Here is a 21983-nt window from a genome sequence, read left to right as displayed (position 1 = left end):
AGTGTGTTGATAAGACAGAAAATTAGGCAGAGACTTGGCAAAATGTCTAGCTGATTTGGAACAAGTAGACCAGAACATATTCAGGTTTAAAACTCCTGAATCAAATATTATTCAGACTGATTTTCAACAGTAATCAAATTGTTCAAAGAATTCATTTCACTTGGTATTGTGTCAAAACAGCTGAAGTGCCTGATAAAATATTCTTTTCTAGTTGTTTATGACTCCAAGTGTATGTATTACAAAACTGAATTTGGTTTGACAGTTTCCATCTCTCTTTCCCATGAGAATGATAATGTGCATGGAACTCAAGGAGCAACACCAACAGTGAAATGAAATAATTTCAGAATTCCTGCTTTGGAAATACAGGTGCCAGAAAGTGTCTTTGGAAGGGGCAGTAAAGTATACCCATGTGCTTCATGGGAGTCTAGATTGTCATCAGTAGTTCAAAGCCAGTCAACTCACAGTTTTCTCTCCCTCAGTTTCATAAATGAGTACGCAAGATATTTGCAGATAAATCTACATAACCTCTTTATATATAAGCATGTGTTTAAATTTATTCCTTCACTTGCATTTTTGACCTGATAAAAACACCGACAATAGCCCCATATGCTGTTCTGCTCATTTGAAACAATTGCCTGATGGTTTTTCCCTCTGGCATTTTGAATAACTGCTAGCTGAAGATGCTAAATTACTCTTAAGCCTGTGCGAGTAAATATTTCTGCCCAGTTCCTAATAAAATGCAGCTGAAATTGCAACCAGAAGATTTTATCTATTGCCTGACATACACTTGACTGTGAAAATGAAATGCTGCCTGCCTCATCCTTAAATTTCGAAGTTGAGATCCATGTTGGATAATTTTGGCAGTGTTTTTTACCCTTAACTTCAAAAAATAATTATGCATAAATTTAAAAATTGTTTTGCCTAATGGTGTGAAATGAAGCCCTGGTGTGACTAAGGTCAGTTGGGTGACATAATTACACTGAAGGTTTGCAATCTCTCCCTTCCACCCCACCTCCACCATGGGATTTTATATTGAGTATCTGTCTGGATTTCCCTAACTCCACTTCACATCTGGATTTGAATTACCCTTAATTATATCTGAAAGGAACCCAATTTTCTCAGCAGAAGAATTTCCTATAGAGTTCCATAGTTACGTAAAGATCAGGCCCATTAATTTCCCTGTTGATTTTAATTTCTCCTGAGTACCAGATTTTTGGCAAAAGTAGAAAATTTTACTGAGACACTCAGACAGAAAGACAAAGAAACAACATTCCAGATCAGGAATAATTTACATAAAGAGACAAATCACTGTGAGCAGTGAGGACATTTCGTCCTCTAAGCCAGAATGATATTAGCCCAGCACAAAATAGTGGGTGTTCAGGCTCCACAAGAAACTGTTGCACCTTTGGATGAATTTCCTGTTAGAATTTTCTGGGAAGAAGAAAAGCTTGGTACAGGGACTCAACACTCCCTTTACTACCCTGGAGACCGACTAATTCAGAGTTGTAAAGTAACATGTTTTGGGGAAATGAATTGCTGCATCTGTTTTGCACATAGAGATGGAAAGGCTTTCCTGGGTTATGGCCACAGAGATCTGTCTGCACCTCCACCTCAAGGTTCACAGAGCCACCTAACATTTTGGCTCCAAATAACTGATAAAAACCTGCATTGTTAACATGAGCAAACCCAGCTGAATATCTTACACTGGTGTTCTGTATAGAAAAGGTGTCGAATAATTATCAAATAGCTTACCTGGCACTGAAACTTAATTTGCTTTGTGAAAGCTCTTCAGATCGTTGACTTCACTACTTCCTTATTCTTTTCATAGCTTAAAGTTATTATTATTTTTAAATATTTTTTTTTAGTTATTTGAAAGCTAGAGAGAGAGAGAGAGAGAGAGAGAGAGAGAGATCTTCCATTTGCTGATTCACTTCTCAAATGGCTGCAACAGTCAGAGCTGGGTGGGTTCCAAGCCAGAAACCAGGAACTTCTTTTGTGTCTCCCACGTGGGTGCAGGGGCCCAAGCACTTGGGCTGCTCTCTGCTGCATTCCCAGGCACAGTAGCAGGGAGCTGGATTGGAAGCGGAGCAGCAAGGACTTGAATTGGAGCCCCTATGTGATGCCAGAGCTGCAGGCCACAGTGTAGGATGTGTTTCAGGCAGACTCTCACAAGACGTTTGTATCTTAGTGGTCCCTGTGTGTCTGGAGGACCCTTTCTTTAGTCTCCTATGGTTAGGGAGTTATCAAGTCACGTGGGACCAGATAGCATGGGTCCTGGGCAGTGAGGCCATTTCATCCATCTCTTAAATAGTTCTCCCTGCTCTTCCACCGTATGCATTCAACAAGAGTGATATTGCCCTTGAAAGGATGAAAACTGTTTCTTAGGGGCTTAAAAAATTTAGATTCTACAATGGTTTGTGGCTCCTCAAAGCTCTTGCTTATGCTGCCTCGCAAATTCATATCCTTTAATGTTTAATTTCTCTCCTTAGGGATAAATTTAATTGAAATTTGTTAATAAATTAAAATTAACTTTAAGTTAAAATTTTTTTTCTTGAACAATAATGGAAAGAAAAAAAGGTTGAGAAATGCTGTTCTCAAGCTCACATCTATCTCTTCTGTGGCTTTGAGAACTGCCCACGTGAGCAGACGTGTGTCCTTTATCTCCCTCAGCCAAAGCTGAGACTTGACAAGGGTTCTCACTGGGGCGCTCCTGAAGATGTGCTCTTGGGAAAATAACCAGGAAAGGACCCTCCACAGGCACTGGGACAGGCAACCAGGCATTGCCCTAGCCCCGAGTTTCCTCCTACTCACTTGCCCTAATTTCCAACATGTATCCCGCATCTTCCCTCTCTCCTGAGGAGCAGCCTTGCCCAGGTGCCCAGAAAGGGCCCAAGTAGTGCACCTTCAGCAGCCAGTGAAGGTTGGTCTGGTGTGCCTGCAAGGACAGTAGGAAGGATTCATTTTCCCCGAAGCAGCTGGGCCCTGAGCTATGCACAGGCTTCAAAACATGTGTGGGGAGATGGAATTACAAGATAAGTTTATTTGTGAGCCAAAAATTGGAATCAATGCATAATTTTGCGTAACACACATTTTCCATGAACTATTTGGAGACCCCCCCATATATCTGGATTTCAAAATTGTTTGTACTAAAATAAGCATCTGTTTTTTTTAAAATGAGAGTTTCTAAAAATTTTATTTATAAAAATTTTTTACAGATATATAAAATTGTGTGTGTTTACATATAGTACCATGTGATATTTTGATGCATTGTAAAATATCTAAGGGTAAAAATATCTTTCCTCTAATATTTGACATTTCTTTATGGTAAAGACATTAGAATATTATCTTCTGGTTTTTTTTTACACAAAGATTTATCTTATTTATTTGAAAGGCAGGATGAGAAAGAGAGAGGGAGAGACGGAGACAGAAAGAGATCCTCCATCTGCTAGTTCACGCCCTGAATGGCCACAATGGCTGAAGCCAGTAGCCAGGAGCTTTATCTGGGTCTCCTAGGTGGGTGGCAGCAGTCCAAACACAGGGGCCATCCTCCACTGTTTTCCCAGGGCATTAGCTAGGAGCTGGATTGGAAGCAGAGAAGCTGGGACTGGAACCTCCCTCTAACATGGGATGCCATTGTCACAGGTGGCAGCTTAACCCAGGGCACCACAACACTGGCCCTTGGGCTTTTCTTTCTTTTTCCTTTCCTTTCCTTTCTTTTTTTCCAACAGAGAGATACATAGTACATTCGCACTATCTAGCCACCCAACTGTAAAATGCGATGCCAGAGCTGCTCTCTCCTATCTAACTATAACAGTAGCCATTCATCAGCCCTGCTCCGTCCTGCCCTCCCAGCTTCTGGGAACCGTCACTGTATTTTTAACGTCTATGAGATTTATCTTTCACTTCTCTTTCCACAAACTTCTGGAAGTCCCCTTGAGTAGAAGTGCCTCCTGGGGTGGTGGGGTGGGGCAGGGGCAGGGCAGGGCAGAGGGTGGTTTTCCAGGGAAGTGCAAAGAGCAGCATTTGGGTGTCACACCTGCACCGTGCGGACTGCTCTACACTGGCTTCTTAGGCTTTTGCGTTTGTGTCCATCGTTAAGCTACTGTTTGTCAGCTCCAAACTTGTTCTTCGGTATTTGGCTTCATGATGACAGTGCTGATTCTCCAAACTCTTTGTTGTCCTTTCCCGTGCTGTTCTCTGTTGTTAGAGGGTTTTGGAGGGAGACAAGGAGACTGGAGGAGAAAGAAAGGATTTGATCCTTCCTGTTTTGGTTCTTTTTATGGGAGTCATGTCAGGCTGCTTCTCCCAGGTCCTCCCAGCAAAACACTCACAGGATGCCCATCTCTGATGCACCAGCCCCCGCCACGTGGTGCTTCCTTCTTTGGGATCTGGGTTTCAGGCTCCTGGGGGCCTTTGCTGTACATTCCAGGCTCTCTTTTTTGCTTTTTTCAGTCCTAGAGGTGGTAGCTGTCTCCTGTGTGAGCCCCTTCCATAAGACTTAGAATGCTCTTAGTCTTTTTTTCATTTTCAAAAATTCCAACAATTGAAAAAAACTTGCAGTAAATATACATAGCATGAAGCTTACCCCATCTCAACCTTGTTTGACATATATGGTTCAGTGGTGTGAAGTATGATCACACTGTTGTGCGTCAGTCATCAGAATTCTTTACATTTGGCAAGACTGAAACTCTGCACCAGTTAGCAATACCCCTCACCTCATTTCTCCCTCACCCTAGCCCCAGGCAATTGCTAATCCACTTTCAGTCTCTGTGAACTTGCTAGTCTAAGAATGTCATATAAGAGGAACTGTACAATCTTTGCTGTTTTATGACTGCCTGTTTCACTTAACATAATGTCTTAGTCATTTTCTGTTGCTAGAACTGAATGCGCAGACTGAGTAACTGACAAAGAATAAAGGTTCATTCAGCTCCTGGTTCTGAAGGCTGGGAAGTTCAAGATCAGGCAGTCACATCTGGTGAGGTCCTACTTGCTGCTGGGGAGGCGGTGCAGGGCCTCATGAGGCGAGACTGAGATGGCTCAGGTCTCTCCCGTTCTTCTTACAGGGTCACAGTCCCAAGCTTATGGCCTCATTTAACCTTATTACCTCCCAAAGTTTCTACCTCCAAATACCTGACTGAGTTTCTACCCTTTTAAAGCTTCACAACAGGGAGAAAATTTCAAGATGAATTTGGGTGGAAATATTTCAACCACAGCATGGCCGATCCATATGGTAACATGGATCAGAATTTCATTCCTTTTTAAGGTGGAATGGTATTCCATTGGATGGCTATCCCACATTTTGTATCCATTCATCCATCAACAGATCTTTGGGTTAATGTTCTGTTTCCAGTTACCTGTAGAAATCCCTTCTATCTAGTTAACAAATCTTTACATGAAATTCTCTGTTGAAGTAAGTGGTGTAGTTAGTTTCTGCCTCCTGATTGGCTTCCTTCTGATAGGGTGGTGAGTAATTGTGAGAGAGCATCTTTCACCTTTGCCTGAGGGTGATCTGTGTAGGAAGATGGTCTCTGGGCATGGGAGCTCTCGACTCTCTGCAGAGAGGACTAGGAAGAGACACTGCCTGTGTCACCAGCAGCAGGACACAGAGGAGGGCCTTCAGAGCCAGAAATCCTAGTTCACGGAGCTGTTTGCATGGATTTAGTAAAGAAGCGTGTTCTTGCTTCCTGATGCACCCCGTATGGCCTTCAAGAGGTATTTGCGAATCTGTTCTTCCCTCTCTACCTCCAACCCTGGCACTGGGAGTCTTTCCAAGAAAATACTTTCTTTAACAAAAGATTTATTTGTTTATTTGAAAGGCAATGTTAGAGCGAGGGAGAGGGAGAGGGAGAGATGGAGAGAGAAAGAGATCTTCCATCAGCTGGTTCACTCCCCAAGTGGCCATAGTGGTTGGGGTGGGGCAGGTGGAAGCCAGGAGCCGAGGACTTCATCTGGGTCTCCCACATGGGCATCAGAGGCCCCAGCACTTGGGTCACTTCCACTGCTTTCCCAGGTGCATTAGCAAGGAGCTGGATTGGAAGTGCAGCAGCTGGGACTTGCTCATATGTACAAAGTCTGCCCCTAAAAACAGTTTTGCAATTAGTCACCCCTCTTGTAATTTGTGAATGTGATCTGCTGTGTGTTTTAGAAATATTGTAATTTATCTGGTAGCTTTCTCCTGACCTGTGGTTTTGGGTGTGCATATCTTTGCCAATTGACTTCACACCTTCTACTTTTCTGGAGTTCTTTAGTCTTTTGATACCATACCTTTTGGGATTTTAGCACTTTATGTATTCATTCTGTTAAAATAGTACATTTTAGGGGACAGCACTGTGGTATAGTGGGTTAAAGCCCTGGCCTGAAGTGCTGACATCCCATATGGGTACTGATTCTAGTCCCGGCTGCTCCTTTTCTGATCCAGCTCTCTGCTATGGCCTGGGAAAGCAGTAGAAGATGGCCCAAGTCCTTGGGCTTCTGCACCCACATGGGAGACCCAAAGGAAGCTCCTGGCTCCTGGCTCCTGGCTTCGGATTGGCACAGCTCTGGCTGTTGTGGCCATCTGGAGAGTGAACCAGTGGGTGGAAGACCTCTCTATCTGTCTCTACCTCTCTCTGTAACTCTGTCTTTCAAATAAATGAAATAAATCTTTTTTTTAAAAATAGTACATTTTAGGGCTGGTACTCTGGACAATAGGTTAAGCCTCTGCCTGCAGGGTCGACATCCCATATGGGCACTGGTTCAAATCCTGGCTGCTCCATTTCCCAGCCAACTCCCTGCTATTGTACTTGGGAAGGCAACAGAAGATGGCCTGAGTCCTTGGGACCCTGCACCCATGTGGGAGACCCAGAAGAAGCTCCTGACTTTGATCTGTCCCAGCCCCGGTCATTGTGGCCATTTGGGGAGTGAACCAATGAATGGAAGATCTCTCTCTCTCTCCTTCTTACTCTAAATACCTGCCTTTCAAATAAATAAATAAATAAATCTTCAAAAAATACATTTTTCCCCCTGAAGTTTCTGTGAATAGGTTTTATTTATAATCAGAAGGGAGAAAAAGCCAGATTTCACTGAAGGTTGAGTTATTTTCCATATAAATGATTAATCCTTCAGAGAAATAAACTCTTAGATACTTCAGAAGGAAATAACAGCTATTACAATTCATGAAATCTCCAGAGGCAACACTTTGCAACTTAATTTCTTATATGGTGTTTCATTCATTTCATAATTACATGGATAAATAATGTATGGAAATGAAATGGCAATTATGATCATTATATCAGTGGAAATATTCTCAAAGTCATTTGAATGGATTAAAGGCTGACAAAATTTATTGTACATTAAAAAGTTATCTGTGCACCTCAGCATTTAGGCTTAGAATCTGTAAGGGATTTCAGAGATCTAAAGTAAAAAATTCTCTTGAAACCAAGGGAGAGTGAATGAGGCACTGGCAATTGCTTGTGCCTGCTATCAGACTTGTGATCTTGTGAATGAGGTGCCTGACTTTACATTGCTTACAAAGTGCCTACTACAGGTAAGGTATTGTGCTAGTGCAGGGATACTATGGAAAAACAAAATAGGCATAGTCCCTGCTCTCCATGGTACTTACACTCTAGTGGGGGATGCTGACGTATGGAAGGGGCAGTTTCCATCTGGTGTGCTAGATAACAGCATGAAGAAAATCCAGGAATCCCAGAAAGACAGAGGAAGGGCACAGGGAGAACTAATAAAGAAAGGCATGAGGAACTGGCGCTGTGGCATAGCAGGTAAATCTGCTGCCTGCAGTGCTGGCATCCCATATGGGCGCCAGTTCAAGACCCAGCTGCTCCACTTCTGATTCAGCTCTCTGCTATGGCCTGGGAAAGCAGTAGAAGATGGCTCAAGTCCTTGGGCCCCTGCACCCATGTGGAGACCTGGAAGAAACTCCCGGCTCCTGGCTTTGGATTGGCACAGCTCTGGCCATTGTGGCCATCTAGGTAGTGAACCAGCAGATGGAAGACCTCTCTCTCTCTCTCTCCCTCTCTCCCTCTCTCCCTCCTTCTTCTCCTTCTTTCTCTTTTTCTGCCTCTGCCTCTCCATAAATCTGCCTTTCAAATAAATAAATAAATCTTAAAAAAAGAAAGGGATGAAAGAGCACTGAAGGCCGGCCATAAAGGCGCTTTCTCTGCTCCTGTTCCTCGCACACACTGCGCGCTCTGCCTGCTGGGTGGTGCCTCCAGCGGGCAACTTTGAGGTGCCCATTTTCTCACATGCTTTCCCTGGGATCTGTCCATTCCTTAGTCCCATGCGGACAATTGTGTGTGCCACCCCCTTCCTCCCTTCGTCTCTTTCTTCCTCTCTCCCTTTATTCACTCATCCTCTTCTCCCCTCCTCCTCACATTTGATGGCAACTAGGGTGGACACTCGTTATGCACACCCTTGGCTGGCCATTAACCAGCCATTAGCCAACAGGGTCTGGAAGTAGGAGGCCCAGCTTCTGTGTGGAAGCACTGTCTGTTGAATGCACCAGTAATTACCACTCAACTTGATTCACAGGAAATGAAGTTAAAGTACATTTTTAAACCTTTCAGAACTAACAATGTTCTTATCCTTATTATGTCATTATAAAAATTTTCTTTGTCAAGTATATTAAGACTGTGTATTAAATTGGTGCTAAATATAACCAGATGAATTATTCAATATTGTAAGCAGCCAACACTGCATTGGTTCCTCAGACCAAATCATATACGGTCAATATAGGCGACCATGCATTTAAAAGCAAATATTTGTGTTTCCATTTAGTATTCACCAATGAATTTCTAGATAATCTAAAATTAAGTCAAAATAAGTTTAATTTTGGATTATAATGTATACTTCCTACAATGATATTTGAGGGGAGGAAGAAATGACTCTTAATCATAGTAAGACTGTGTTGTATATTCCTGCGCTGGAGTTAAAAATATTTGATGTAGCAGAATATGGATGGCAGTTAGTCATTGCCAAAATCTACTGCCTAACCAACCCATTCCAAAGTGGCGCAGGACACTCATTATTGTCATGGATCTGAGGTTGGCTGAAGGTGGTTTGCCCTGGGCTGGACTAGACTGGAGTGACTTGGTTCTGCTCCCTGCCTCTGATCCTTCTCCTGGACTAGTGGGTTAACCTAAGTGTATCCTCCTCATGGTGATGACAGAGGTAAAGTGAGCAGGTGAAAAAACACGGGGGGGGGGGTCTCTTGGGCCCGAGGCTCAGTTCTGGCAAACTGTCACTTCTGCCTCTCTATTGGCCAAAACTAGTCTGATGATCATTCTCTACACAAGGGAAACGGAAGCCTACCACCACATGGTGAGAAGACCCTGCACGGTTTTATGAGAATGGACATGTAGACAAGGAGAGGTGGTGAGACTCATGTGACTGCCTCGTTACCCAGCACATGGCTTCCTCGTCTCCTGGGAGCCCACACCTAGACCATATTTCCTTGCCTCTCCTGTGGTGATGTCTGGCCATCTGACCCAGTTCTTGCCAAGGGAATGTAAAAAAAAAATGACTTGGCTCATAAAAATCTCTAATGGGAACTCATTGTTGTTTCTCTTTCTTCTCCTCCCCTCAACACTTTTTTTTTTTTTTATGCAGACACAGAAAAGCTAGGAGAACCTGACATCCATATATTGGCAAAAATTCTTTTCTTAGCCAAACTTTAGTTAGACTTCTGAACCTTTACCTAGACCCATCCTTCTTTGCAAAATTCAGTGATAGCCAAGAACCTGCTAAGTCACTTTACCTCCATTCTTGATTTCTGATCATCTTTGATATATGATTGAGTTCTTTATCACCCTCACTCTTGCCCGCCCCATCCCACCCACCCTCTCACTTGCACACCCAGAGTAATGTCTGATCACCCTGGCTTTCTCAGCAAGAATCCCATTAGAGATCAGCTTTGCAGAATCCCCCTTACCCTAATGTTTCCTCCTAGTAATTTTCCATCCACTGACTGCCACACTGACTGCTCCCTGGCTATAAATTCCCACTTGTTCATGCTGTGTTCAGAGTTGAGCCCAATCTCTCACCTTCCCTGCAAGACACTGCTGCAGTGGCCCTATCCTATCACAGTAGCTCTAAATAAAAATCTTGATTGTGTTTTGACAAGTATAATTGAATGAATATTTTATTTAACAGTTTTGAATATAATCAGAAACTCAAGATGAAGGTAGCTATAATCAGTAACCCCATTGGGTCTTTATTTGAGAAAGAAACAGACATTTATTTTGTTGGTGCCCCTGTCTCAGAGTTTCTTACAGCAGCTAGAGCGATCTTCAGTGATTTACATGCGATGTGTGTACAGCCAGGCCAAGCAGTGCTTCTGGGATCCCATGAGAGTGCTTTGAAGATACTGCCCTGTTGCCTCCTAGGTTCACCCAGTCATGCCTTCGGTGGTAGCTTTTCCTATTGGCTTAAGGCAAGCAGGAGAAAACTTGATTATCTTGATTTTGGGGACTTGTTATTTCTGGGCATCAGGGCTGAAATTAACATTTTACTACAGCAAAAGCATGTTGGTGATCGAAGTAAACAGATCAATTGCAAATAGATGGAATTGTCTTTCAGCATCAGTTGGGTTTTTGTCACCTCATTGCCTTCTTGGTTCCAATGGATTCCTCTGTTGGGGGCCAGGGAGAAGTAGGATCGAGGAAGAAGGCCTGGGTGTGTGGTTTTCCCTGGGTGTGAGAGCTGGGCCTTGCCAAGCTCTGTGCTTAGCTAAGGCCCACCTCAGCCCAGGAGTCCTCCACGTTCACAGTTGACTCAGGTCTGCTCTTCTTTAGAATTAAGAATAGAACATCTATTTTACCTTAAAGTTTAGTTTTAGGTATGCCATCCATTTTAAGTTTTAAAACATTATCCATTTGGGCATATCATCTTCAGCAGTCATAAAGGATGTTATTTTTTATTTGGAGCCCTTTTTTCACATAAAGAAGCATCCTGAATTTATAAGGGGTAATAATATCCTACCCCATCCATCAAGATGATACTCCTGCCCCCAGCAGGAGTTAGTGTTAGAAATACTACTTGCCTTTAAGATCTTCTTTAGATTCTGTTTTCTGCTATGTAGTGAGTAGAAAACATTCATTACATCAACATTCCTGTGGGTAAACATTTGGAAACCACCACATTTTATGAGGTAGAGAAAATGTCTGATCATCTAGCTTACTGAGATTCACCAATACCTCCTTGGCCCTCGTGACATACAGAAAAAAAAAGCATATGAGCACTAAAGATGGAAATAGCTTGATTGTGGAAAGAGTGGCAATTATTATTAGAAGTTTTATCTCCATATCATGTTATTACTGTAATTCCCTTTCTGATTCTCTGTATCCAGGAATCCCCAAAGCCTAGTGGATTCTTCCTTACCATTAATAATACAAAACATTTGTTGAACTCTCTCTAAGGCATTTGGTGTACACTTGCTTATTTAATGCTCAGAAAAATCCCGTGAGACAGATGCTGTGATCTCCACTGTAGAGCTGAGCGAACTGAGGAACAGCTGGTAGTTTTAGGGCAGGATTCGAACCCCAGACAGCCTGACTACAGAGGCCCAGCTCTTCTCCTGCATGCTATACTTGAAGAAATAAGTCGTATGATTCTCCAGATTGACTAAGCTGCTGCACAAGGAAGATTACTTTACCTTCAACACTCTTTCTTGGTTGGTGGGGTAGTCTCAGCCAGCTGAGATTTAGATGGTGTCAGCTAGTAGTAACCAGTGGGAACCCAAAGGAAAACTGGCCATCTTGTTGTTAGAACCATAACAGGGGCTGGCGTTGTGCCATAGTGGGTTAAAGCCCTGGCCCCTAGTGCCAAAATCCCATATGGGTGCTGATTTGAGTCCTGGCTGCTTCATTTCTGATCCAGCTCTCTGGTGATGCACCTGGGAAAGCAGTGGAGAATGGCCCAAGTCCTTGGGCCCCTGCACCCACATGGGAGACCTGGAAGAAACGTTTGGCTCCTGGCTTCGAATCAGCTCAGTTCTGGCCAATGCGACCATTTTGGGGAGCAAACCCACAGATGGAAGACCTCTTTCTGTCTCTACCTTGCTCTGTAACTCTTTCTTTCAAATTTAAAATAAATCTTAAAAAAAGAAAAAAAAATTATGTGTGAAAAAGGCTGAGTTTCTGTTACAAAAAAAATTATAAACAATTAAAACCCTAACATACAGTAGCTATGTTCCCATCCCTCACCCTAGTCTCTACCCTGTGATTTCCACATCTTCACACAATCAAGCACTAAGCACCTAATGCCTAGGCTAGGTGGAGCTTCCTGGAGTCGATTCCTTCTCTGCAACCATTGTCCTTTCTCAAGATGGGTGCCTGTGCTGTGGTTTTGTTAGATGTTCTGGACTGTCTACCCCACCTGCAGGCAACCAGAGGCAGCAGACTCCAGGGCACTGACTGGATCCAGGGGCAAAAGAGCCGGGTTCTAGATCATGGTTCTAGATCATGGTTCTATCATGTTGTCGTCATAGCGGCGATGGTGATCAGTTTACTTCCTGGCTCTGCCTTTGTCAGGAGGCTAAGGGCAGGGTCAGGGAAGGAAAGTAACTAAGAACCTACTTTAGAAACTGAGAACTGCAAACAAGAGGGAATATCAGTCGGGGAGGAGTCTCAGCTTGGCCAGGAGCCCTGCATGTTCTCTGGGTCCGGGTAGTGTTCCCCACACATAGGCTAGGGGTCTGCAATCTTTTCATGAGGAGAATGAGGAGTTAGAAATTTTTCAGGCAGTTACTCATGTTCTATATTTTCAATTCTTTTTTTTTTTTTTTTGACAGGCAGAGTGGACAGTGAGAGAGAGACAGAGAGAAAGGTCTTCCTTTGCTGTTGGTTCACCCTCCAATGGCCACCGCGGTTGGCGCACTGCACTGATCCGAAGCCAGGAGCCAGGTGCTTCTCCTGGTCTCCCATGTGGGTGCAGGGCCCAAGCACTTGGGCCATCCTCCACTGCACTCCCAGGCCACAGCAGAGAGCTGGCCTGGAAGAGGAGCAACCGGGACAGAATCCGGCGCCCCGACCGGGACTAGAACCCGGTGTGCTGGCGCCGCAGGCGGAGGATTAGCCTAGTGAGCCGCGGTGCCGGCCTTTTTTTTTTTTTTTTTTCAATTCTTATGGAGTATTCCATGTTTTCATTCCCCCTTGAGATTCCAGTTTCAAGCTGTGCATTCATTCTTAGGTGCAATCACAGTGTGTGCCAGTACGTTAATAGCATCAGGGTAGGAAATTGAACATTAAAACACTGACTGTGTTTTTAAAGTTGACTGAGAAACCCTGTAAAAACCAAAGAATCCATCTTTCATCCTCAGACTTCCCGCACTCACATTTACTCATTTTAAATCTCATATTTTGTAAGAGTGGGAATAAGAGAGGGAAGAGATGTACAATTTGGACATGCGCAAGCTGACTTGCCCCAAATGGTAGAGTTAGAAACATACCAGGGGATTCCAATTCAATCCCATCAAGGTGGCATGCACCAATGCCATCTCACTAGTCCAAGTGATCAATTTCAGTTCACAGTTGATCATAATGAAAGGACTAAGAGTCAAAGGGATCACATAAACAAGTCTAGTGCCTGCTAATACTAACCGATAGAATAAATAAAGGGGAGAGCAATCCAACATGGGAAGCGAGATACACAGCAGACTCATAGAATGGCAGATGTCCTAAACAGCACTCTGGCCTCAGAATCAGCCCTAAAGGCATTCGGATCTGGCTGAAAAGCCCATGAGAATATTTCAGGCATGGAAAGCCAAGACACTCTGGCAAAAAAAAAAAACAAACAAAAAAAAAAAAAACAAAAAAAAAAACCAAACAAAAAACAACAACAACAACAACAAAAAACAAAACCTAAATGAAAGATCTCTGTGAGTGAGAGCCCAGTGGAAAGAACAGGTCTTCAAAGAAGGAGGTACGTTTCTCTGAAGGGAGGAGATGTGGGGAGCAACTCGGACTAGACTAAGTTACTGGAATTAAGACTTATTCTATGCATCTGCTCTCCCACAATATGGCGCTGGGAGAGGAGTAAACAACTTCTACACAGCTGCCTCTCGCCAATTTGATTGACTGAGCTGCAGGAGCTGATCTTGCTCCTGATTGGAGGAGAGCAGCGTGCTCGGCGTGTGGTTAGCAGAGTTGGGATTGGTGGAAGAGGACTATAAAGGAGGACAGAGACAACATGCATGAGTAACATCTAAAGGGAACATCCGGATAACATCTGAGCAGCCCCCGAGAGAGCTGGCCGGCGGTGTGCCGCCCCCCCGCAGAAGTGGGGAAAGTGGCAGGGGGAACCGCCCTTCCACAGAGGTGGAAGGATCGGCAGCCAACCTGGGAAGAACCAGCAGCAAACCCGGGAAGGGCCGAGCAGACAAAAGAACAGCGCAGGGTCCTGTGTCGTTCTTCCGCAAAGAGGGGGAGTGACAAGGAGAGAACTTCCACTTTGACCATGACCTTGTCTGAATAAGATAAGAGTCGGAGAACTCAAAAGGCTTCCATAGCCTTGGCAACTCATGACTGGAGCATAGGGAGATTACTGATGCCATAAACAGGAGTGTCAATTTGTAAAGTCAACAACAGGAGTCACTGTGCACTTACTCCTCATGTAGGATCTCTGTCCTTAGTGTGCTGTACATTGAGATTTAATGCTATAACTAGTACTCAAACAGTATTGTTCACCTTGTGTTTCTATGGGGGTGCAAACTGTTGAAATCTTTACTTAATGTATACTAAACTGATCTTCTGTATATATAGAAAATTGAAAATGAATCTTGATATGAATGGAAGGGGAGAGAGAGCGGGAAAGGGGAGGGTTGCGGGTGGGAGGGAAGTCATGGGGGGGGAAGCCAATGTAGTCCATAAGCTGTACTTTGGAAATCTATATTCATTAAATAAAAGTTAAAAAAATCTAATATTTTGGACACCATCTTTCCTACAGCAGAGATCTTTATGTTGCTTACAATGCAGTGGATTTTAAATTCTTTTCTTTGTTACCATTCTCAGCCTCTTACCACTTTTGAGTCTTGAGTTTTGAGCAGAGTTAGAGAGAGAGAGAGAGAGAGGGAGGGAGAGGCCGAGACAGAGGGAGAAAAAGAGAGAGGGCTTCCATCTGCTGGGTTTGCTTCCCAAATGGCTGAAGACAGGAGCCAGGAACCTAGAGCTTCTTCCAGGCCTCCCATGAGGGTGGCAGTGGTCCAAGCAGTGGGCCATCTTCCACTGCTGTCCCAGTGCATTAGCAGGGATCTGGATTGGATGTGGAGCAGCTGGGACTCCAACAGGCCCCCGTGTGGGATGCCGGCACAGGCAGGGGCTTTACCCGCTACACCACAGTGCTGGTGCCCTAAGATCTCTATTTTATAAGAGATCATGCTGCTGTTGACTGAAGTAGACTTGCTGCTCCTTGCTCCCCATCACACTCTGCAGTGCTGGTCTTTGCAGAAGACAAAATATCTATTACTGGCCTCAACAGGAGGGAGGGGGACCATGACTCAAGTCCTCATTTCCACTAGGAACATGGGGAAAGTTCAATGTTTTAGGTAGAAGAAAGCTGCTATGCCGAAATGCCTTGAAAGGCAAGTTCTGATAGGCGGGGCTTGGAGTCAGGCTGTGGTAAGATAGAACTTTTCAGGAAAAGAATGGGGACACCTAACAGGATTTTTTTTTTTTTGACAGGCAGAGTTAGTGAGAGAGAGACAGGGAGAAAGGTCTTCCTTCCGTTGGTTCACCCTCCAATGGCCGCCGCGGCCGGCACGCTGAGGCTGGCGCACCACACTGATCTGAAGCCAGGAGCCAGGTGCTTCTCCTGGTCTCCCATACAGGTGCAGGGCCCAAGCACCTGGGCCATCCTCCACTGCACTCCCGGGCCACAGCAGAGAGCTGGCCTGGAAGAGGAGCAACCGGGACAGAATCCGGCGCCCCGACCGGGGGTAGAACCTGGTGTGCCAGCGCTGCGCACATGGAGGATTAGCCTATTGAGCCATGGTGCTGGCCTACAGGATTTTGATTTTGGAACATTAGGGGCAGTCTGATACCAATGTGTTGTGCAGAGTTGGCTCCTGTGAATTTTTTTTTAAAGCGAAATACTGTTTTGTTTTTTTTTTTGAGATGGAAACTCGTATGGTTTTTAGATATTTATTTATATTTTGAAAGGCAAAGTTACAGAGAGGCAGAGGGAGAGAGAGGGATCTCCCATCCACTGGTTCACTCCCCAAATGGCTGCAACTGCTGGAGCTGGGGCTATCTGAAGCCAGGAGCCAGGAGCTTCTTGCTTCTTCCGGGTCTCCCATGTGGGTACAGGGGCCCAAGGATTTGGAACATCTTCTACTGCTTTCCCACACCACAGTAGGGAGCTGGATCAGAAGTGGAACAGCTGAGACTCGAACCAGCACCCATATGGGATTCTGGCACTGCAGGCCAGGGCTTTAACCCACTGCGCCACAGTGCTGGCCCCTCCTGTACATTTTGTGGTTATGTATATTTCCTCACCAGAGAGCCCCCTGGTGTTTAGGGACTGGTCTGACCCATGTAGTTTTGTGGACCCGGAGTAGTGCTGTGTTCTGCTGAGACACGCACCTTCCTCTCTTTTGTTTTGGGTGATTCTCTTTAGGCCTATCCCCATCTTTCAGTTTGGAGGATGGATCCCTGACCGAGGCAATCCTCCTCTGGGATTTTAGAACCAGGAGAGGTGAGACGTGGCTTCCCAGGCTCTTTCTAGAGCTTAGCGACGAGGCCCAAGTGGTCGAGTCTGCTGCTGTGTGGAACAAGTTGGTTCCTGGTGGAAGAGAATGGCGCCCACCTGGCAGCACTCACGTTTTGGATGGCACTTACCCCTGAAGCCCAAGTGCATTGCTGACTCCTGGGCAGTGTGTGGGACACACGGGTGCATGTTTCAATGAATTTGCAGTAAGGGTGTAGACATGGGAATGGTCAGTGCATCTGAAGTAACTGCGTTGGGGTCAGGAGTGTGGCCAGCCCTCCCTGGGGTGTCATTCCAGTGGCAGTCACAGCCTGGGGAAGCCTGGTAAGTTTATCATCCTAGATAGTTTACACTGGCTGCAGGTGTATCCCACAAGCAGATTCAAGTTCTCCATTTATATCAGTGACACATCACTGCATTTATGAGCATTTTTAAAAAAGATTTTTTTGGGGCCAGTGCTGTGGTGTAGCGGGTAAAGCCACCACCTGCGGTGCTGGCATCCCATATGGGCGCCGGTTCTAGTCCTGGCTGCTCCACTTCCAATCCAGTTCTCTGCTATGGCCTGGGAAAGCAATGGAAGATGGCTCAAGTCCTTGGGCCCCTGCACCCATGTGAGAAATCCCGAGGAAACCCCTGGCTCCTGGCTTTGGACTGGCACAGCTTCGGCCATTGCAGTCATCTGGGGAGTGAATCAGCGGATGGAAGACCTCTCTCTCTTCTCTCCCTCTCTCTCTCTCTCTCTCTCTGTGTGTGTGTGTGTGTGTGTGCAAGTCTGACTTTCAAATAAACAAATAAATCTTTAAAAAAGATTTACTTATTTATTTTTAAGGCTGGGAAACAGGGAGAAAGAGAGGGAGACAGAGATGTCTTCTGTCTGCTGCTTCACATCCCAAATGGCTGTAACATTCAGGACTGTGCCAGGCCAAAGCCAGAGCCAGAAACTCCATCCAGGTCTCCCACCTGGGTGCAGGGGCCCAGGCACTTGGGTCATCTTCTGCTACTTTCTCAAGCATATTAGCAGGAAACTGGATTTGAACTGGAGCATCTGTGCCCATATGGGATGTTGGTGCTGCAGGCTGCAGCTTAACCTATTGTGTCACAATGCTGGCACCTGTGAGCATTTTTCTGGTTATTAAAAATGCATTACATAGCGCATGCCTATATAGAATACAATCAGAGTTTTTCCTCCACATTTGATTGATTTGAATGAACAAGTGCTCTTTCTCATTCAGACTTGCTTAGCATCGTGAAACACGTAATTGGAAATTGAAGACAGTAAGAAATCGCAGACAAGCAGAATGTTTTTCTACTTTAAAGGTTCACTTTAGCATTTTGTGCATGCACTGAGCACTTAAAAAGTGAACAGAGTTAATTTGGTATTACTTGGTAACATTTTATCTATTTGCTGTTTAATGACAGGATTTGGGTCTTGACACCTTAAAATTTCTGTTTATTCTGCTTTCTTCAGGTGCATAGAAAAGACAAACTCTAGGAAAAAAAAAAAACAAAACCTGACCCCATTTACTATGCTTTTTCTGTCTGAGTTTGTGTAGCAAAAAATAAAAAGATGTCTTCGCATTTATAACAATTCCGTGTGTTTAGTGGAGACTTCTGTGCTTTCTTTATGCTGCCTTTTTTTTCCAGTGTCCTATTTTACCACTGTTTACAGAAAAGCCTTAACATTATTTTTTTTTAGTAACTTATAAAATAGCTGCTTGGGCAAATCTTGGAAGGATAAAGAGAAGAGAAAGAAAAATACAGGTCTTAGAAGGGCTGTGGGTCAGAGAAGACTATGATGGGTCAAGAGGCAGCGCCAGTGCCGCATGAACCATGTGTCTGTCGCTGGGGCAGGCGTGAGAGGCAGGTGTTTGTGTGTCTGCAGGGAAGAGGGCCCGAGGGGAGCCTGAACTGCTCCTCAGGTGTTGGGGGTTTCGTCGCTTGAGTAAAATACCTACAATAAGCTACGTATGGAGGAAGGAGGTTCAGTGTTCGTAGTTCAAAATCGGGTGGGCCCATTGGCTTGGCATTGGGTGATTGTATTCCTGTTTGGGGGTCTCCAGGAAGAGCAGAGCATCTCGTGGTGGGAGGGGGTGCACGCGTCTGTGTCTCTCCCTAGAAAGCCACCATGATTTGATCATGGGGGCTCCCCTTTAATAACGCCATGAGACAAACTGATCACTTTACAACGGCTTCCCCTGAACACACATAACTGTATTATTATTGTTTTTTTTTAACACTCGTGTGCCATTAACCTGTAACTTTGGAATTCAAGCATCCGCCTGAGTTGGGGAGCCAAATCATTTTCACACTCTGGTAAGTGGTGTCGATCTTAGGAGACTGTAGTCAGGTGGAAGAAGAGAGCTTCCCAGAAATGCAGGGTTCCTCACTTGGTAGAAGGTGAGGATTCAGGTGGCTTCTGGGTCTGAGATAAGACTCAGGCTGGGAAGAATCAGGGCCCAAAGCTGTGATGGTTCTCAAGCCATGGTCATTGCACCAAAGAGGGAGTGTTTTCAAGCTACTTTCTCTGCAGCACTGCCTGGGGGTGGTGGTGGCACAGCTGCCTAGGTTCTGAGCTCCAAACTCTGCATCAGCTGCATGATTGACTTTTATCTGGCTTTTGTGTGAGTATCTGGGGGTTTGTGTAAGACATGAGAGAAACAAAACTCGATTCGGCTAACATAGCTACACGTTATATGTGGGCTAACATAGTTACACGTTAGACATGGGCTAACATAGTTACATGTTAGACGTGGGCTAACATAGTTACAAGTTAGACGTGGGATAACATAGCTACGCGTTAGATGTGGGCTAACATAGTAGCACGTTAGACGTGGGCTAACAGTTACATGTTAGACGCGGGCTAACATGGTGCACGTTAGATGTGCCCCTCAGAAGGTCGTTTCTCCAGCTTGATGTTTGGAGGAGGCCAGGTGCTGCTCTGAGGGGGGCTGGGCTCCTCCATGCTTCTGAGCAGTGGGGGCTCCTCCGTCTCGCAGAAACTGTTGACGTCACTTGAGCCATGGAAGAGGAGAGAAGAAAAGCTTCCTGGGAAGAAGAAAGTGAGGTAATAGGAGGTGATACAATGAAGGGGCTCTAGTACGAAAATGCCTCTCATGGAGAGGCCACAATTTTGTCATTTGATCATTAGCTCATGGAGAGGCCACAGTTTTGTCATTGGATCATTAGCCTAAAAGCAGCCAGAGGTCAAGGGTCACATGGGGCAAATATGCAAGTTTGAGCCTTGCGTATCATCTACCAGATGTTTGAATCCATGAGGGTAGTTATTTTATTTCACTTAATTTTCCTCCTATAAGGCTTGCCAAGTGACTGACCTATAAAACTGAGCAAGCCCCAGAGGTAGGAAAATGAATTTATTTTGATCTTGGCCCAGAAGCCAGGCCCAAGTTGATCAGCGACTTGATTCAAGTTATGTTTCCATTCTGGGTGGATGAATGCATGGTCTCTGGGCGAGGGGGAAGTGGAGCCTTTGCGGCCCAGCCGCCATCTCTTGTGTGAAGTTCTGCAGGCCCGGCCACCTGGAGTGAGGGGTCATGCGGAGTGAAGGAGCTCAGGACCAGTGAAATCACAAGGAACATCTGAAGCCCACAGATGCTTAATTGGGCCAGGCATGGCACCATCTGCAGAAGAAATGCTTGAGACTGTTACTGAAAAATCAAGCTTCTAGGCCTCACCCGAGATCTGTGGAATGAGAATTTCTGAGGGTGGGATCAGGGATATGCATTTACACCAAGATCCAGAACAACTCGTAGGCACTCGAACCTTTGAGACCCGCTATTCTAAGGCCTGGTATAGCTCACAGAGGAAGTTTTAATTGGAAACAACACTGTCTTCCATAGTATCATTCTAGACCAAATCACAAAGATTCTGTAGTATGGCAGAGTGTTTCAAGAATGGCCATCCTGGGAAAGTGGCCAAACCAAAGTCACCACGCCCTCCCCTGCTACCCCAAAGTTACTCCTCTTCAGTCTTCCTTGTGTCTCCAGTTGTTTGGACCAAAACCATGGTTATCTCTGACTCTTCCCTTTCTTTCACATCTTATGTCCAGTTCAACAACAAACCCTTTTGGCTCTACCAGGAAAGGAAATTCAAAAGCTGTCTATCATCTCTTTCACCATTGTCACCTTCATCCAAACACATTATTACCTCTCAACCTATTTTTAAAAATTAATTAATTTGAGAGGGAGATGGGAGGGAGTGGGAAAGGTGGGGGTGGGGAGAGAGAGAGAGAGAGAGAGAGAGAATGAGCTCTTATTTTCCTTTCATTTGCTGGTTCATTCCCCAAATGCTTGCAACATCTGGGGCTGTCGTTTACCACTCATGGTGACAATATATCCCTGGCTTGTGCCCAGGAGTTATTTAGCAGATCAATGTTTTCAGCACCTACTAAAAGAAGACATAGTGGTTAGAGATGTTACATGTTATATGGAGGAGTCTGTACCTACTGAAGAAATCAAACATCAGGGGCAAAGTGTAAAAACATTCCAAGAGGAACAGGATTTCACGGAGGGTCTCATAGCTGCAAGAAAGATGTACCATGAGATAATGTTACAGCTGCGTCTTCAGAAGGAGAACTAATGCATATATTTGCTTATTTGAATGCTTATATATCTGTCTGAAAGTTTGTTGGCAAAAACAGGAGAAGCAACAAAATCTGATGGGATTGTGTAGCAAGTTGGGCCCATTCTCATGAACCACTTGCCAACCTTGAATACCTAAGACTATGGTAGCAACGAACGAATGGCCAAAACTCTTCCTGCCCAAAGAAACAGAAGATCCAAGAATTCAAGATTTATTGAGCAATGTCTTAAGTCTTCTTTCAATCAGATACAAGATCTTTGGAACTTTCTGGGTATACTTTGTGGGTTGCCTAGTCAAATACCCTTCAGTGTTAAAATCTTAGATATTCCAAAAAAACCACCCTGGTGTATTGAGCTTCTGGTGAGTGCTGTGTGATAACAGTAGGCTTCGCTCTGGTGTTAACTTGAGGAAAGTTGAATCAGAGTTCCAGCATGATATTGGTAAGTTGGAGTATGATGGAAAAAGTGAGAGGATCCTGGAATTGAAACAAGCAAAATGTTGCTCTGCCGTGGGGGCCTGAAAAATACGATAAACATAAACTTTACATTTCCTGGGCTCAGGACTTCTTGGGTTTGACCTGATCTGTTACCTGAAACATAGACGAAACTTTCCTTTTCCCAGCTTTTTGGGCAACCAATCCTAGACTAAGAGCTAGTCTTTGAAAGCCTGCAGGGTGGGGATTTGAAAAA

General features: G+C 44.7%; 1 long non-coding RNA gene across 3 annotated transcripts in view; it reads left to right on the top strand.

Annotated features, from left to right (window-relative positions):
• Nucleotides 1–21983, top strand: part of LOC127492378 (uncharacterized) — a 192160-nt gene that overhangs the window by 170003 nt on the left and 174 nt on the right. The window lies entirely within an intron of this gene.

This window comes from Oryctolagus cuniculus, chromosome 10 (assembly GCF_964237555.1).
Source record: "Oryctolagus cuniculus chromosome 10, mOryCun1.1, whole genome shotgun sequence".
Classification (NCBI taxonomy): Eukaryota; Metazoa; Chordata; class Mammalia; order Lagomorpha; family Leporidae; genus Oryctolagus; species Oryctolagus cuniculus.
Note: the sequence above shows the minus strand (reverse complement) of the source record. Positions and strands in the feature narration are given on the sequence as shown.